The sequence below is a fragment of the Galeopterus variegatus genome, unplaced genomic scaffold (assembly GCF_000696425.1).
Source record: "Galeopterus variegatus unplaced genomic scaffold, G_variegatus-3.0.2 Scaffold1488, whole genome shotgun sequence".
NCBI lineage: Eukaryota > Metazoa > Chordata > Mammalia > Dermoptera > Cynocephalidae > Galeopterus > Galeopterus variegatus.
The window spans coordinates 296,998-315,779 of NW_007727599.1; the positions used below are offsets into that span (position 1 = coordinate 296,998).

The following is an 18,782-nucleotide window of genomic DNA, read 5'->3' on the forward strand; positions in this document are numbered from 1 at the left end:
GTCCAGCCTGTTTAAACGGAAAGGACAGAGATCCTGTCCGCTCAATGTAAAAAAAAAAAAAAAAAAAAATCAGATCAGACTGAGAGAGAGAGGAAAGAGGGAGGGAGTGAGAGAGGGGGGAGAGGAGAGAGAGCGCGCGAGCGCGAGCGAGCAAGAGAGAGAGGGGGGAGAGAGAGAGAGAGAGAGAGCGCGAGCGAGCAGCGAGCGAGAGGAGAGCGAGGTGTAGGGAAATCGAGGGGGAGAGAACCCGAGTGTGTGTGTGCGTGTGCGTGTGTGAGCGCGAGCGAGCGAGGGAGAGGAGCGAGAGAGTGCGAGCGAGAAAGAATAAAAGGAAAGAAGATTTTCTCTATGTATATAAAGATGGCCACGTTAGCAAACGGACAGGCTGACAACGCGAGCCTCAGTACCAACGGGCTCGGCAGCAGCCCGGGCAGCACCGGGCACATGAACGGATTAAGCCACAGCCCGGGGAACCCGTCGACCATTCCCATGAAGGACCACGATGCCATCAAGCTGTTCATTGGGCAGATCCCCCGCAACCTGGATGAGAAGGACCTCAAGCCGCTCTTCGAGGAGTTCGGCAAAATCTACGAGCTTACGGTTCTGAAGGACAGGTTCACAGGCATGCACAAAGGTGAGTGCACCTTTCCCTCCCAACTTTGCCGGGGAGAAAGAGCGGGCGGGCGGGCAGACTGGCTGGCCGGCCGGCGACCGAAGAGCGGGAGATGGAGCGAGAGGGAGCCTCGGGCGGGCGCCGAGGAGGGAGGCGCTCGGGTAGCGGAGACCAGAGCTGGGGTGCATGGGGAGCTGTTCGCTGGGGCAAGGCTGGGTTTGGCGCGAGGAGCTGAAAAGAGCGGTGCCATGGGGAGAAAAGTGGGCGCAGAAGATGAAGCGAGAGAGAATCGAGGTGGATATGGGACTTGGGTTTGGGGGCACAGCGACTTGAAAGATTGGGATGGGGATAGTTGCACTGGCAGAGCCCAGGACGCTGAGCGGACTGGCGGGCGCTCGGCGGGCCAGGGACCTGGGTGCTGTCCATCGCCGTGGTGCTGAAATACTAAGGGAGATGGTCTCCTCATCCTCCGCTCGGGGCCAGAGTAGCAGGAGTGCAGCCGTCTAAAAGGAAGAGAGGTGACAAATTCAAAGAGATGTTTTTATGTTGGTATCAATTTAACAGTAAACTCTCCCTGTCGATCTGGATGCCTCAATAATCTGATCGTGGTGTGAGTCGTGGGGTGGGGGATGGGGGCGTTGGATGTTTGAAGGAACCAGTGATAAAACCTAAGACAAGAATTAGCAAGGAACCAGCCATCCCCTGGGTGGAGTGGGAGGTCTGAGAAGCCTGGATAGTCCCCCTCCTAGGAAAGCGGGGCTTTGGAAAAATATGTGTGTGCAAGATATGCATTTTGAAGGGTGTACCCTAATTTATTCCAAACTCACCATGCAGAGAGCTTTATAATACATTATTTCTCCCTTGAAGCAATCATTGCTAGTGAGTGCTTGGGGGAAGGGGAGACAGATAATCAAAGAATTAAAACCCAGCAACTTTTTAGGAAAGTGGTCACGGGAATTGTCTGCAGCCTTCCTGTTTTCTCTTGTTTTATTATCTTTAAGGCAGAGCCCCAAACGTGTTCAGTTGTAGAATGTGTGTGGGTGGCTGGTGGGTGACGAAATTAGACCAGTGCTTCGCTCCCTAACAGTAATGTATAGGATGTGCAGTGGGATTAATCGGTGCTGGAGCTGTGTGGGCAAGTTAAATGCTTTCTGAGAGAGATTGATCGCTAGGCAGGGAAGGAGCACGGGGCTAAGGAAGTTGTAGGGGATGTGTATGGATGTTCCGTCTTTAATAAACAGTAGTGTGGAGAGCCGCTAAAGATGCTGTGTTAGATCTGTTGGTTTTAAAGACGAAAACACACATGCACACCCACCCCCACCTAGAGAGCAGCCTCATCCTTGGCCACAAATGGCCTATGAACAGAGCTGATCCTCCAGCACATTAGGTGCAGAGCTCAGAGCTGTCTGGCTCTCTAAGCAGCAGTGGTTTTCACTATCACAACCTCCCTCCTTCTCCTGCCCTCCCTTCATTCGAATACTAAACAGAGCTCCAAACTCTTCATAGTTGGAGTCCCAGAGAGCAGTTTTTATTGGCTTTAGCATCTTCCAGCTTGCCTGCTGAGGAGTAAATCTTAAAGTTAATGGCATGTTGAGTAGCACAAAAACACAGCAGAATGGAAATATACTGGGTTTGTTGGGGTGGGGTAAGGGTGGGGGCTGTAATGGAGAGAGAAACCAACCCTTTTCCAATATGGAGAAAATGTCTGTCTGTTCAGAAGAGAGACTGGGAAGGTGGAATGGGGAAGCAGTCTTTGAAATAATATTCAAGGGAAAGAAAGAAAACACTTTCTTTTCCCCCCTTCCTTCTCAAGTCAACCATATCTTTGTAGTTTTTCCCTTTCCAATCAAAATCACTACAAGCTAATCAAGGTTTATATCAAACCTTTGTCATCCTAATGTCTCCAGTTTAGAAAATAGTAACAATAAAATTTTTAAAGGATAGGTAAGGAAGTCTTTTGCGCATCTTAATGATCAGTTCTTGTGGTGATTTAAGATTTCAAAGTTTAAAAAAAGAAAAAAACAAAACAAAACAAAACCCACTAGATGCAAGACAGTTGTGAAGAGCTGAGCTTCCAATGGGATCTAGATTGAAGTGCTTTATTTGCTTCTTTATTTCAAATGAAAATAAACTTTAACAATATTTCTTGGTTTCTTTTTAACAATCCCTTGCTGGTGTCATCACTTTGTTTTTGATGTAATTTGCACTCTGGTATTATAGCAAAGAAGTAGAATTTTCATCATTTGCCTCAAGGAGGTAGAGAAGGTTATGACAGATAGATAGATAGATAGATAGATAGATAGATAGATAGATAGATAGATAGATAGATCTGCCCAGAATTCCTAGGACAAGCAAAACTTCATTTTCTAAATAATTCCTCCCACAAACTGTCTCAGTCAGTGGCAGGCAGGCCCGTTGGCTCCAGCTTACTGGGTGTCTCATTGTCGCAGCTCACCCTTCAGAGGCTGAGCATATATTTTTCCCTTTGAAACTTCCTGCCTCTACATCCCTCTGATTTTTATACTCGAGTTGGGGCCACAGTGTCCCTAACAGCTCCTGGAAGCTCCCAGACTGCTGAATAAATGAGACAGTTTCTGCGGTCTGGTTTATTCAGTCCTAGAAGAGTTTAAACTCCTCCTTTAGTGATGCAGCCTGATTTATTAGCTAATCCTGATAAAATAAGCCTCCAGCCACCTTAAAAAATTACTCACTTGCCATTGGTGATTAATTACTGTTAAGTCAAAAATCATGATTGGGCTTAAAGAATGAGAGCTGTTTTTGGCTTCTAGATTTTCTCCATCTCTAAATTGACAACATGAGGCTAGGGATAGAATCATGCCTTTGTTAAGCCTGGTTTCAGGGCATATTTGGGGCTCTTGTTCTCCCCTTATTGAATTTCTAACTTCTAATGAATCATAGTGGGATAAAATTGAGAGACATAACAGAACATTGGCTTTCAGTACAGACGGCATATGTATGTTGTTGGTCTTTAAAAAATGAAGTAAAAACTAAATGAAATGCTTGAGATTTCAGGTGGGTATCTATTTGTTGGCCACCTGCCATTTCAGGTAACTAAAGAAGGAAGGAGTTCTAAGGGTTAATGGAATACCTGCCATGCGTAGAGTGCACCTTAAAAGGCAATTACTCCAGTCAAATTGGGAGTCTGTGTAGGAGGGAGTGGGTGGGTGTTGTGGAGCAAACCCTGCCATATCAGAGAAAGGCTGTTGGGCTGGGGAAGCAGCAAATAGCAGCTGTGGACTGGAGTAATTACTGTAAAGGTAAATTTACCCCCTGGAGACCAGAAAACAATTGGAATGAGGGGGATATAGGTGCTAGGCAAAGAGAGAAAGGAAGGGGAAAAAAGCCCAGAATTAAAATTCAAAGAAACAACACCCAAGGAAGAAAACCCAGTTTAATACAAACTCTCCCAGCTGACTCAGAGTCTTCTTTTCTTCCCCATTAGAAGCACTTTGGGAAAGATTGTTTTTCCAGGCTCCAAAGAGAAAGACGTTGTACTATTGATTAGAGAGGAGAGAGGCAAATTCCCGGGGTAGCAGCAGAAGTGAACTGAGAACACATTTTGCCCCTTCTTGTAGAATTTTTCTCTCTTAGAGAAGAGAACGGGTCACCCACTAGTCTAATCTTGCCTTCTCTCATTTCTTTATTTATATGCTTTTCTTCTTTTTATTTCCCAGAGAAAAAACAGTGACTAAAGATACACATATACACACACTTACCCATGCCTTCTAACACACACATACACATTTAGTGGATCACACACCAACAAGTCGGCAGTCCATTCATAACTTTGGTCCTATCTAGCAAGATAGGAGGCAGCAAAGACTGAGTTACTGGGAGACATAAAGACTAGTGCTCTCTGGATAGCCATATTATAATGCATTATTTTTGAAGTCGTTTAAGTCCAATTTTAGTGATATTTAGTATAGTATTTATGAATTAATGTAATCTAAACATACGGATGTCCCCAAAGGTTTAAACAGCCTTTACTACTGAAGTGTGCTTATTCCCAGAGCCTGCAATGCATTTTAATCTAAACAGCCAGGTCCACATCATAGTCTCTCTTGTTATCCAGGCAGAACAGATCTTTGCCTGGGTAACAACTATGCTTTGAATTTTCCCTGTTGCATGGAGGAAAATCCACTCTATTGGCAGCCCGGGGAGGCTCCTAACCCAGAAGCCACAGCTGCTGGGACTTCAGCCCCCTCCTACTTTTACACTATACCCAGAAGGAAGGTAGGGACAGAGTAATGGAACCTTCTGTGGATTCAGCTCCAGAGAATGTATCATTTTAAAATATATACACCACCAAGTGCACAACCTCCCATTTTCACTGTACCTGAGTAGGAAATGCTTGAAGCCCCCCGCTTTGGGGTGCAGGTGGGGGAAAGAGAAAGCATAAGGGTTATGATTATGTTTGGGTGATTTGTGGCTATCTTCATAAAATTATGTCTTGTATTTGCATTTAAGATGTAACAATTCCCAGAACATCAAATTTTCACCGCTTGACTTTAGCCGAGATGGCTCGTTGTTTTCTTTTTGTTTGTTTTGTTTTTTCCTGTATATAGGTGAATTAAAACCATGAGGCTCTATCTGATTTCCGTTTTCAAATGAGTGTAAGAGACAGTGAGGCTGAAGTATCAGCATGGGCATCGTCAGCTCAATTAAGACGAACTTCTTTTTAATTACTTTGAAAAATAAAAATTCAGTTCTGTCCAGGGAAAGAGACTGGCAGAATGGCTGAGTACACACCTATAGTTTTTAAAAGAAGGATTTGCTTTGTCAGAAATAGGGAAAATGGAATAGCCACAATAAAAAAATAAGAAAAATATTTTAAAAAATAAATTTTTCCAAAGAAATTGAGCAATAGTAATCATTACAAAGCTAAAGTATAACAAAGCAACAGCCACCATAAAAAAGATTCCAAATTTCAGATGTTAATAAATGTCCTATTTAAGAGCAAAGACAAAATTATTGAGAAATGACTACTTTATTTAAGAGACTGGTAGTTATTTGCTGCTTGTGCATAATTTCATTTATATTTTAAGCAGAATTGCTCAAAATCCACCCGCACACACACAGAGATAGATGAACATGCACATGTGCGTATATACATCCATGTGCAAGCATGACTAAGTCCATCCCACACATATGGAAACTGGACTGGCCTAGATTTCACTTCAGTTCAACAGGGAGATGTTAATAGTCCCCCCTTCCCAGCTTTAATGGGAATTCTAGATTGGGTTGAAAGAACTCCCATGGCATACTTTCACTCCTTCCATCACCTGCTCCAGTTGGCTAGATGTTTGTGGCTTCTCAAACACAAAACAAAATAAAACAAAATGAAAAGCTTTTCTTGAATGAAGCCATAGCTTGAAAACAACCCAAAGGGAAACAATTACAAAAATGCATGCCATATATATGCCCCCACAAGTCAGATTGTGAAGTTCTCAGAGTTCTTTCAAAGAGCTGATTTCCAGGCACCTTCCCGATGCGCAGTGATCTCCTACACTCCAGTGACTTGAGCATGGTCATCGCCATCACTGTCATTGACATCATCATCCTCATTATTATAGCTTATCTGCTAGGATAGGAGAGGGGCTCCTGAGCATGGCCTGAGAAGAGATCCAAGACACCTCTTCCTTGGTTAAGAAAAGAACTAGTCTCGACTTTGCCTCAGGTAGATTTGGGGAAAACAGTCCAGAGATCACACCTTCCATGTCATCAGGAGATGATCACTCTCCAAACTAACTGAAGAGGGATCTCAACTGATGAGGATTTGGGGTGACCAGGCTGCAGAGGAGAGACAAATGCAAAAGAGAATGGGATACAACATCACAGGCAAAAAAAAAAAAATGGAGAACTGAAAGTTGTAGCATCAAAATGCCAGCTAGAAGCTAGGAGTGCTGGTTGACAGTGGCTGAAACTGCAGCAGCTCCTGAACTTGGAAAGGAAATCCCATGTGACACGCAGAGAGAAAAGCTAAAGGGTGTGAAAACTTGTGTGTCTGTGGCTACCAGAGGGTTGGAGGAAGGAAGATGCTGTGGCCTGTGTGCGTGTTGGTGTGAGCGTCACAGAAAAGAGATGACAAGTGCAAAAGGCATGGAGACGCTGTTAGGGGCAGTTTCATATCACAAGGCTATATGCAAGATCGGAGAGAAGGGTGACAGAGAAAAGGAGAGAATCTGGGAAGGATGACACCATCCTTGCTATTACATATATGCTCCACCTCAGAACTCATGGCTTGGATTTGTCAACGATCCAAATTCCAGTGTGGAAGTGTGCTCTTTTTTATCTGCCTAATATCCCCACCCAGAAGTCCAGGCTTGGGAAAATGTTCCACTATCACCCCACACCCATCACCCTTTGAAGGCTAGCCTGCTTCTGCTCACCCATTGACTCATTTTAGAAATGACCTTCCATCTGGGTTCTGAGTAGCCGGCCACAGAGCCTGGCTCTATGCAGATAATTCCCTCCACCCACGGTATTCCCTACCCCACTCTCTGCACTCGCTGCCCCTAGGCATCCCAGCCTACTTTCCTTTTGTAGTGTTTTTATACACACACACACACACACACACACACACACACACACACAGGACTTAACAAACTCAGCAAGACAGGCCCTCCAAGCAGAGTACTGCATTTACCCAAAATACAAGCAGGATGTGTCAGGGACCTGGCTGCCCTCCTTTTGGTCTCTCTATAATAGGAGAAGCAAATTCACCCCCTTTACCTTTGCATTTTCTGCAGGCCTTTAAATAAACAACCTCTCCAAGGAACATAGAAAGCATCCAGTCCTGCCCAAATAGCCTAGAGGAGAGAAACAGAGCCCCTCCCCAATTTAGTTGTAGCCCTTTTATCATCCATCATCTTTCCTCTCCCTCTTTTCCTTCTTCTCCTTGCCATTTAAGATAACTCACTCCAACCCCAAAGCAGGGCCTGAGGAAGGAGATAAATGTTCCATTTGGCAACACAGGGGTGCAGCTAAAGGTGCCAGGGCAGAAAGAGAATTACAGGGGTAGAAGTGGCAGCAGAGGAATTACAGTGTTGATGTACTTGCTCTAAGAGCTACCTCTATGTTCCCCCATCAAGCTCCCAATGGCTCTCAATCCCCAGACGAGTATAAGCCGAGCCACAGTCCTGCCCACAGGAACCAACAAGGAAGCCAGGTGAGAAGCCCAAGAGTAATTGCCCTGATTTCTGAGTCCCTCAAGAGTAAAAAGGGGTGTTTTCAGGACTATCTATTCACAGGGTTTCTCCCCTTCCACTCGTTCTGCATTTGATTTCTCTTATCCTTCTCTGCATCTTCCCTCCAGCATGAGCTGATTGAGGCTCTCGAACAGAGTGATTCCCAGCAGCTCAGCTCAGGAACAAATCCTATGTGGCCACCTTCAAGATGTAAATAAATGGGTGCCCTCATAGAGACAGACGTAGTCCTGGTTCCGTGAGGACAGAACAGCCAAAAATATTGATCAAACTCAGGGAAAAAATTGATAATGAACTGGCCTCCAACAAGAGTTTAATTGACAGAGACTTCCGAAGGCCGGCTCTGGACAGCGAATAAACTGACCGCAATGTTACTTTATTGCAATACATTCTGCTTTAATTAATTATCACCTTTGTTAAGAGTGGCTACAGATCAAAGGTTTCTACACACTTAACAGATCTTACTAACAAAGCCCCCGATGCGTTAGGCTATCCCACAGCTCGCCAGTGAGGCAAGCAAGCTTCCCATTTTTTCCCCTGTAGCTGTTGACTTCCTCCTCTTTGTTAAAGAAAAACAGTTCTTTATGCACAGCTGCTCTGTCCTAGGACTGGGATTGTGTGAGGTGTTGTCTGCCGAGGGCATGGGGCTGCCGTTCAGCAGCTGTTCCTAAAATTACACAACTGAGACTTGGTTCACCTTCAAATCTATCTGACTAAAATGGGGTGTCGATAGAAGAAAAAAAGAGTTTATGGAAACACAAAAGGTGTGTGTATATGTATGGGAAGTGTGTGTGTGTGCGTGTGTACACACATGCACAAGTGACTATGTACATATCCACATAAATATTATGGGGTCGATACATTTCACATCCTCTGCCCACACCTCTTAACTTCTCCCTCCCCTCTCTTGAGCACCTGTGCTTCTGTCGTATTTCATGCTGAGAAATGCTGGCAGCTGAAGCATGCATAGATGATGATACTGTATCGAACCAAGGCATTGTTTGGATTCGGTTGTGGAGTCTTGGTGCCCACTGAAGGATAGTCCTCGCCTGGGATAGGTGGTGCCTAAAGAATTCACTTCTCGATATCTGACAGGAACCTCTCTCTGGAGTCTCCAAAACCTACAGACTGACAGGTGACTTACTTGAAAGCAACCCTTGGAGTCGTTCTAGGCAGATTTGAATGCCATACGTGGCTGTTTGTTCATTATTCTAATTTAATGATGCAGTCACACCTAATTAATCCATGTCTGGTTTATTCATACACTATGTCTGAGGATCCAAAAGATCTCTCTAGCTAGCCAGTTTCACTTTACAGGGACAAGTGAGGGGCACCCCCAACGGGTGAACATGTCTGGGTCCAGACAGGACGGGATCGCTGTAGAACAAGTTGACAAAGGCACAGTCCCTGACACCACTGTCCATGCAGGTAGGACAGCAGCCACTGAGATACACAGAAATGAGGTCTGTGCACTTGTGCATACACACATACATGGGCAGATGGCAGGTACCACGGAACTACGGAACTACGAAAACCCATTCCCTCCTAATAGGCAATGGGCCACACCCCTCTGCATAATAAACAGGGCCTAGTAGCACATCAAGTACTCTTGTGATTGGGAGTTTTGGTGCAGAAGGCTGAGAGGCTGAGCTGAGTCACCCTCCCCTCTCTGACCTTAAGAAAATAGAGCTGGATTAATTGCTGCCACTGCACAGACAACGAGACTGAGGCTGGGAGGAGCATGCCCCCAAAGTCAAGCCTGCAGCATGGCCTTCAGTGCACCTCCCAATGGCTGGCTTAGCCAGACTGCTCCCAGCAAGTGCTGTCTCTTGCCTGGCAGGTAAATTGAGAGAATGAGGCATCAACCTAATAATATCCTTATAAAGCCAAGCCTCCTCACGCAAGTCCTAGGAGACAAGAGGCATCCAAAGATCAAACACTACATCACAGTGTATTTGTAGGAACTCTCTGATTTTGCTACCTCCCTATAATGCTCTAATTGACTAGTTGATCAGCTATAAAAGGGCCAGCGATCAAGACAGACACACACACACTCATATGCACACTCACATGCACATGAACGCACTCGCATGCACAAACACATACACTCACCACACAAGCACATGCACACATTCTCTTGCACGCCATCATCCCCACACCAGCTCATCCAACAAGGGTAGATTTTCACAGGAGATGCTTGAAGGTGAGTGAAAAGCACGCCCCTAAAATTGTACATGCCCTTCCAGTAATGGGCTTATCAATACCTCTTAAAGAAATGTGACAGCCAGCCCAGAGTGATTCAGTTGTGTGGACAAAGGTCAGCATATATATCCATTATTAATAATATCAATATCTTGGTTGACCAATATAACCAGAAACTGTATCATGTCGCTGCTGATGGGTGAAGCTGGGAGGGCTCCGCGGCAATAGCAGGAAATTATGCCCATGTAAAATTAATCATATTGACTGGTTCTAAGAATATACAGAGAGGCGGAGATGTTGGGAGTGCTTGCCATGGTGGGAGAGGGGAACCTTGTTCCCAGAGGCTTCATGGTCTTGAACTCCTGGAAAGAGACCAGGGGGAATGGAGAAGTCCCTGGGTGACCAGTGAGAACACTCTCCCTCATCCGGCCTCTGCTTTCCAGTGGGGAAGGGCGGAGGCGAGGTGTTCTCTGAACAGGAAAAGAAAGAAATAAGATCCCCTAACCATTATCCATCCAACATATCCATATCTTTCTGTCAAATCAATACTTGGCTTGGCTTGGTCTCACTGGATAAGGCACGGAGAGCATCCTTGACCCTGAAGGGGTGGCGTGAGCCTGAAGCAACATCCCATTTAGGTGATGGGCTACTGGCCCCAGGAAGTGCCAGAAGGCACACTGCAGCTTGGGCATCCCAATCAGATCAATTACTATGATTGAGTCATTGGGACCAAGAGAGCCGGGGGCTCAGGGTGCTGCCCCATCAGCATTGTTGGGGGGTGGGTGTTGTTCTTGACTTCAGAAAGCCACTTTTCACTGAGGCTCACCTCCAGTCACAGTGTGTGAGAAGGGGAAAGGGAAGGCCATGTGCCCTTGGCCTTGGAATTCCCTTGGGGCATGGCCTGACCCCCTTATTCTCTTGCCCTCCAAAGTCCCGGTTCAGGATTCCCTGACCATCCTTGGCAGGCCTGGGTAACACCTGGAAGGGTGTTCTGAGGAAGTGGGGAGGAGGAGAGAATCCCAGTGTCTGGGGGCTCCTCAGGAAGGGAAGAGGGCAGGTCCAGGAAGTGTCTCCAGTGACAGCCAAAGGCTCGGTAGGCTTTTCTTTTTTTTTTCTTAATGTACGGATTTTTTATTTTCTTATTTTTAAATTTACTTTTTGTTGTAACATAGTTGATTGTACATATCCGTGGGGCACAGAGATGAATATCAATACCTGTGTGTAATATGTGGTGCTCAAATCAGGATAATTAGTATACTCCTCACTATACCATGTAACCGTTTCTCGTGTCCCTTGACCAATGCCTCCCTTCCTTTTCTCTGTCTCTAGAGTCCTCAATGCAGCTGAAGGGGAGCCTGCCTTAGAGGCCGGGCAGCATGGTGGGGTCAAGATGATTGAGAGAAGGGCTGCTAAGGGGCGGGCAGATGCCTCTGACTGTAAAGGAGGGCATGGAAAAGGTGCCCGTGGCTGCGGTGGGAGATGGGGCCTCCTGGGGCAGGGTGCTCCTCTTCCCATAAGGAAGTGCTCTCGCCCCAGGAGACAGGCCACATCCGATCCTCCTCCCTTGACTTGCTCCCCAACCCACCCACGGGCAGCCAAGGTCTAGAGGGGTGCCCTGGCCGCGTGCGCACTCAGGGTCCTGCCCAGGTGCTCATACCCGGCCTGCATGACCAAGGACCCTAGCGGGTCATTGCCGCTCCGTCCCCAGCGCGCTCGCACGGCCCAGCCGTCCTAACTGAGCCGCATCCCCTAGGAGGCCCCAGACAGTTCCCAGATCTCCGGACAGGCTGGGCGCGGCCTCAGAGGTCATACGCGGAAGGCGGGTCCTGGCGCCACAGTTCAGTCTTCCGTCCGAAGCGCCCTGTCCCCTCCTCGGCCTCAAGGCCTGGGTCTCAGCAGCTCCAGGGAGAACAACAGAGAGCCCAGAAGCTAGGCCACCCCTTCAGATCCCTTCCACACAAAGCCAAGGGGCCCCCAAACTGTGGTGGGGGAGGACTCCTTTCTCCTCCAGCTGTCGCCTGCCCTCTGACGGTGAGAGGAAGAACTTCTTGCGCACACGCCGCGGGCCCCTGCAACCAAAACGCCCGGTTCCTGCCGCAGTCCAGGCTCCGCCCCATCCCGGGAGCCACCGGCCAAACGCCTCCCGCACCTGACTCCTCACCCGGGAGAGGATCGGCCGCTCCTTGCGCACCGAAGCTCTCTGCACGGGTGGGTGACGCGCGACCCTGGGTCAGTTCCCTCGCGTGGCAAGTCAGTCCCGAGCCGAGGACACCAGCAAAACAGAGACACAAAGTGAGAGAGGAGAATCAGAAAATCCAGAAAGTATTGTAGTTTCTGTAGCCATGTGAGTTCTGTTTCGTTTCCAAAATTAGTAATTACAGTCTGCGGTTTAGGGCGGTTTTTATTCTTAATTCCGTATGTTGGGGAGGTTATCAGCAAGGCACCAGAATTTTTTCCAGACTTAAGGCCTAACGTGGGTCCAACTCCAAGTTGCTACCTCCCTCAACTTCTGCAAAGGAATCTCCAAATCTCCGAGACACACACAGGAGCACGCTCGGTCGCTGTGCCTGATGAAACGGATAGGCCCGGGCGGAGGACACAGCGATTAGTGATCAATTGGCACGCCCGCCATCTGGGCCCAGCTGAGGCCCCAGTACAGCAACTCAGGTTCGGTTCATCATCGCAGTGAGAGAGACAGTGCAGGAGTGCTGCCGCTGGCTTATTTTCAGGCTTCATGTTCTTTTCCAGTTTTTTAAAATCTTTTTATTGAAAAATAAGACCTTCCTTTGTACCGTCATCTTGCCTAAGATGATTAGATTTATTTTGGACTAAATTGTGTTGTGATTCAAGTTTGGAAATCCCTAGGAATGAGGAATAAAGTGTGAGACCTGGGACCGGGCAGCTGAGTTGGGTCTCCTGGAGGAGAGGAGCCCATGGTAAAGAACGGTGTCTCCACACAGAAAAAGCAGTTATTAGGCTGTGGCAAGTGTCTACCAGGCAGACCAGGTCACAGTGGCAGCTCAGACCTTAGAGCAAGGGATCATTCCTCTGAAGGGCAGATGGGCCACACACTTGCTGCAGAGGGAGCTTTCTGCAGGAGCCCAAGCCCAGCAGGGAGGGCCAAACCACAGGCCACATCCCCTAGCTGGAGCCAGACTCCTGCTCCCTCTGGGTTTGAGTTGAGGCCTGGGTCTGCTCCTTATGACACCACCAAGGCCCTGGTTTGTTTCTCTCTTAGTTTCTCAAGTTTCGTGGCAAAACAGTACCTCTGAATGTGTTGACCTTGTCTCAGCTGGGCCAGTGATTAATAGGGCTGGTCCGTAGCAGAGGCCACAGAAGCAGGAGGAGGGGCCTGCTGGGGCAAAAGTGGGGGGTCACCGGTCCTACTGCAGTCAGCCTCTGGGACACCTCAACCCTCCCCACGCTCACCCACTTAGTGCAGAGGCAGACTTCTGCAAACAGGGAGACAGTGAGGGAGACAGGCCGTGTCCCCCCCATGGGAAAGCTCCGGGTCTGATGGGGGAGATGCAGACCTCCCTCGAAGAGATGCAGATTTATGTTCAATCCAGGTGTGAGGCTCTGTTCGCAGAAGGTGGGGACCCACTCTCACCGCCACACAATAACGCTAAATGTGATAGAAAGCAGCAACCCCACGAACAAAACTGCCCAGTGCAAGTGTCCTGTGTGGGGGTTGTGGGAAGCCCAAAAAACAAGTGATCAGGTAGGAGAATTTGGGGGACTGGCACCAGGTTCCCAGGTAGAGAGAGACCACATAAGCCCAGTCTGGCAGATGGGAACAAGACAGAGCAGGGAGGCCAGAGAGCTGGCAGGCTGACGTGTGTTGTTGTGTTTCCTTCCATTGTCTTTTGTTTTTGTCCCACTGCAGTGAAGTCTCATTCTCAGGCTGGTCGACAAAGGAATTTCTTATTTTGACTAAGTCTGGACCTGCCACCAGCCTGACTAAGGGAGAATCGGTTGCACAGGGGGTAGGGGGTGGGGGCTTGCAGACACTTCTGAGGAAGTCGGTGACTCGCACAGACTCTGCCAGGACTGTCCTCACCTGTGCTGGGGCTGCAGTGTCCTTCAGCTGTCCCAACTGCAGCCCACTTGGGCTGAGAAATTACTCATAGAATATGTAATCCCATGGCCATGTTCCCTGCCACCGAGGCAGGCATCCAGATTGTCCCCACAGGCTCACTCAGTTAAGCGTCCCGAGCAACACACTGTGGGGTTCTGAAGGTTGGAAACTTCTGCCCCCTCCGCCCTTCCTCTGTGCCTGCCCCCAGCGTAGGAGTGGCTGGATGACAGCCAGGCAGTGGGGATGAAACCAGGGGACAGAGTTTCCTGGGGTGACACTGGTTTTGCAGCTGGAGAAATCTTGGCAGGTCCCAAGAAGAACTGCTCCCAGTGTGGACAGCACCTCTGGGCAAGGGTGCCCAGGGCTCCAAGTAGCCAGTTTACTGCAGGAGAGCACTGGCAGTGCCTCCCATCTCCAGAAGAGAAACCCAGCCCAGAGGAGCAGTAATAGACAAGGTGGCCTCCGGGGCCAGCTCTTTAGGGGCAGGAAACTCCCCTCTTATAGGCCTTACACAGACCTTGTTCCCCACCGTCTTCCTGACACTGGGGATTTCTAAGGGGAGAAGAGAACTGGATTTAGTCACAGAGCTGGGATGACTGCAAAACTCAGCTCCCTGCGGAGAGATGTGGAAGCGACTAACGGTGGTCTCCCAGGCCTCCTGGATCCCAGTCCTCCAGCCTCCTCTATCTACACTCCCCCACCCAACCCCAAGTCCCAACCTCACCCCCAGGCCACCTAACCAGGCCCCAGGGCTCTCTCTGGCAATGGTCCCCAGCCAAAAGTGACCGCCTTTTCCTATCCTTCCAAACTCTTTCCCCTTTCTGATCTGACAAATCAAACTGGGCAGATGTGTCCCTGGAGGCTAACGGACATTAATGTGTAACCATCTCTGTTGCCACGTGCCTTTTAGAGCCCAGGCCTTAACCCAAAGAAACATCTCTGATTGGGGGAATTTCCAGCACAGGCCAGGAGGGAGGGAGACACAGTGAGGCAGGGAGGCCTGGGACTGTGGGTGGACAGCTTGGGCTGCCTGGTCTGGAGCCCCGTTGCCAGTGTGGAGCCCCCACCTCCACCACCGTGGCACCAGAGGGGCCAGGCAGCCAAGGGGCTGATCACTTTGCCAGTCTCCCTGCAGGGCCAGCAGATCCACAGAGGCTGCCATGCCAAAGGTTTAATCATATATTAAATATGATCTATAAACTTAAACCAACGTCATATCAGGAGCACCAACTCCCTCCCCGAGAGCAGCCCAGCTCTCAGGAAATTTCCAGCTCAGCTTTGTCTGGGTGTCGGAGCAGGGGCTTCTTTGATCATGTCCCCTTGGGGACAGGGAAAAGGGGAGACAGGACCACGGCGGGAGTGAGATTCGTGTCTTTCCTCCTCCATTCTATTATTCATTTCCTCTGATTTTTATCTAATCTCTCCCTGATTGTCCTGGTGAAACTTAATAGACAAAGTGAATTTTTATTACATCATCAATATAATCTCCAGCTAATCAGCAGACACAGGGGCCACCGCAAGTCTTATAGAGCCTCATCTGGCTTCATAAATAGTAGGAACAATCACTGCTAAGCCCGACTCTTCCACTTCCTCATGGGAGGCCCCTCTCCCTGCTGAGCCCCTTCCTCAGACCTGTACTTGGGGTTTCTGTCCTCCCATAAATTCCCCCCACCTAGTGGGCCACGTTGGCGGTCGACGGAGATATCTTCCCAATTAGTATTTTTAGTTTTCTTTCTCCCAGCTTCAGCTGTTAAAATTGCAAATCTGGGGCTTGTGTTTCGAATGCCAAAATAGCCTAATGTCGACTGATTTTGATTTTACTTTTCTCTGTGTTGGGAATATGATATGTCACAAGATATTATATAATCCTATGGATCATAGTACATACTACAAACCACATTATATACCAAATTAAGTTATACATTATATTGTACATATATAACTATGTACAAAAGTGTTTTGGTCATTGAAAGTCACACCATGCATCTGATGTACTGCATCATAGATGTTAAATTACATATTTTATTTATATTATAGCATGCCTTCCATTTACACAGCATTTTAACTTGTAAGGTACTTTCTTGTATATTACCTCTTTTTATCCCTAATGCAACCAGGTAGTGTTGATACCTTCTTTATAAAGAAAAATGGAAAAGGGATCATGAAGGAAAATTACAACCTGGTCAAATCCTGCCAGGGTATGGCAGAGCAGCTGAGGCTTAGGATGGGTGCTGGTGAGCCAGGAAAGGGGGCATGGGTGAAGGGGGAGGGGGAAGAGGTGTGGCTGCTGAGCAGGCAGGCAGATATCTGGGGTCTGGCCTCCTGGACAGCCCTTGGCCAAAGGGTGATCATCATTTAAGGAACAGGGGGTCCCTCCACACAAACCCACCCAAACCCACCCAAGGTTAAATGTGCAACTGAGTGCACCCCCTTCCAAGGCACCTCCTTGGGAGAACAGGCCCATTCAGCAACATGAGCCATCATCTCCTTCCTCTCTGGGATCCCAGTCACGCTGCTCTATAGTGGTTTGGATTTTGGAAAATGGGCAAACATCACTTAAGAGTCAAATCCTGTGCGTAAGGTGGGTGAGAGGAAGAATGAATCTGGCTTTAGGGGTCCACAACACCGTCAACCGTTTAGGAGAAGGGAAATCTGCTTCTTGCAGGCAATCAGAGCCATCTCTGGGAGTGACTGGCCACTCATCATGAGAGTCACCCCTGTGAGTGCTGTGCAGAGGGCTGGCCCCATGCATCCATTCAGCAATGCTCTGCGTGTGTCAGGGGCTCATGCACAGGTTCCTCCAGTTTGGCCTGACAGTTCAGGGGAGGCCGAGAGCTTGCAAGGCCCTTGGGAGTGGGCAGTGTTTAGTACTCTGGACACTGCCTGCTGCAGAGGCAGCTGGTGCACCAGGGATGCACAGCACCCAGGAACTGGATGCCTGGGTCCTCGCCCTGCCCCACCTCTGTCTCCCCCACTGGCCCAGTTACTTCACCTCTTTGCTCAGAGCTTCAGCTTTCTCCTCTCACATCACTACAGTGGCTAATGCTCGGCCATCTCTTAGGGTCATTATGAGGGTCAGATGAGAAGGGAAAACAGTGAAAAATTGAGATGCCCAGGGTCGCTGTCATGTTTTAAGGGCCAGCATCCCCATCAGACCACCAAACAACTCTGATAGTCCTGCTCACTCTCGGAAACAGGATGCCAGGGACAACACCAGGGCTCAAGGATGGACAGGAAGGAAGACTGATGATGTGCCTGTTACAGGGCACACACACGGCTTCTCACTTATTTTATCTCATCCAGTCCTCGTGACGAAACTGACAAAGGTGTCACTGTGCCCCTTTGAATGCTGAGGAAACAGAAGCTCCGAGACAGTAGCTTGGGGGAGGTTGCATGCATCCAAATCTCCCATCTCCTCCAGCCCACCATGTGTCCATGCCTGCACGCTCCCTTCATGCAAGTAAATCAGATCATCTCTCCTGTCCCCTTTGTCTTGCAGATGAGGAAACTGAAGCCCTGCAAGGTTACGAGCTAATGTTTTCTTAAATCATTCCACACTGTCCTGTGTCGAGGATCTGAATACACGTGCACACACACAGAATGCACAGAGAAAAGTGGACACATTTATGGACACACAGAGATAACCCATACAGACACACCCTCATACAGATATACATACACACAGACTCACAAGTAAATACACACAGACACACATAGGAACACACCCACAAATGGGCACTCATACAGATACCCACATGTGAAAGCACACACACTCAAAAATGCAGATACACACACTCACAAACACACTTCCACAGACACACACATATAGAAACATTCTGGCACACACATATACACACATAAAGAAGCACATACAGAGATACACACATGGACACAGACACATACCCTCACATGGATGCACACACTCACACACCACTCCTTAATGACAAAGTTTAATTAACTACAAGGCCGTAGACACAATTTAGCCACCTAACTCCTTAGCAGAAGGAGTAAACCCAGCTGGCTTGGAGAAGGGTCTAACAAGGGCCCAGCTTGGATGGGAGGGGGAGCATGGGGGCCCCCCACTCACCTTTGAGCCCTAGGCCAGAGGCCAGAAGTCCTCTCCCTGTGCAGCCCAGGGGCCCCAGAAGGGGTGAGGCCAAATCCTCATTAGAAATCAACAAATAAACAGAAGGTGTTTGGTGACAGCACTCCCTCTGCAACCTCCTGTTTGCGTCAACCCACAGGATCCCAGCCAAATTCTGTTTCTCTGACCAAGACCAAAGGCAGGTTCTGGAGAAATTTTGGGCCTTCCATTTCCACCCAGCACCATGCACTGGCCGTGAACCACTCTCATGTACGTCGGGGGAGCAAAAGAGGCAGCCTCCAGGAGGTGGTGACTAGGAAGGAAGGAGAGGCCACAGGGGGGTCTACAGTCAGAGCCTGTCTTGGAGGCCAGTGCTCAGACTGCCTCCCCCTGTGGCTCAGAGGGAGAGAGAAGGTCTCTTTGCACACCCAGTCCTCTGCCATCCACCTAAGCCTGCTTCCAGCCCTCTGGGTTCCTGGCTGTCCATGGGAACACACTTGGCAGAACAAAGTCGCCCCATTCAGATGTATTAAGAGAACACACACACACACACACACACACACACACACACACACACAC

The 18,782-nt window shown here is 48.6% G+C and overlaps 1 pseudogene across 1 annotated transcript in view; it reads left to right on the top strand.

The window, feature by feature from the left end:
* The first annotated feature begins 212 nt into the window (after window positions 1–212).
* Window positions 213–18,782, top strand: part of LOC103594129 — a 78,589-nt pseudogene continuing 60,019 nt past the window's right edge. Inside the window, exon 1 of the transcript XR_550820.1 lies at window positions 213–634. The product of XR_550820.1 is annotated as a CUGBP Elav-like family member 4 (transcript). The remainder of the gene's footprint in view (window positions 635–18,782) is intronic.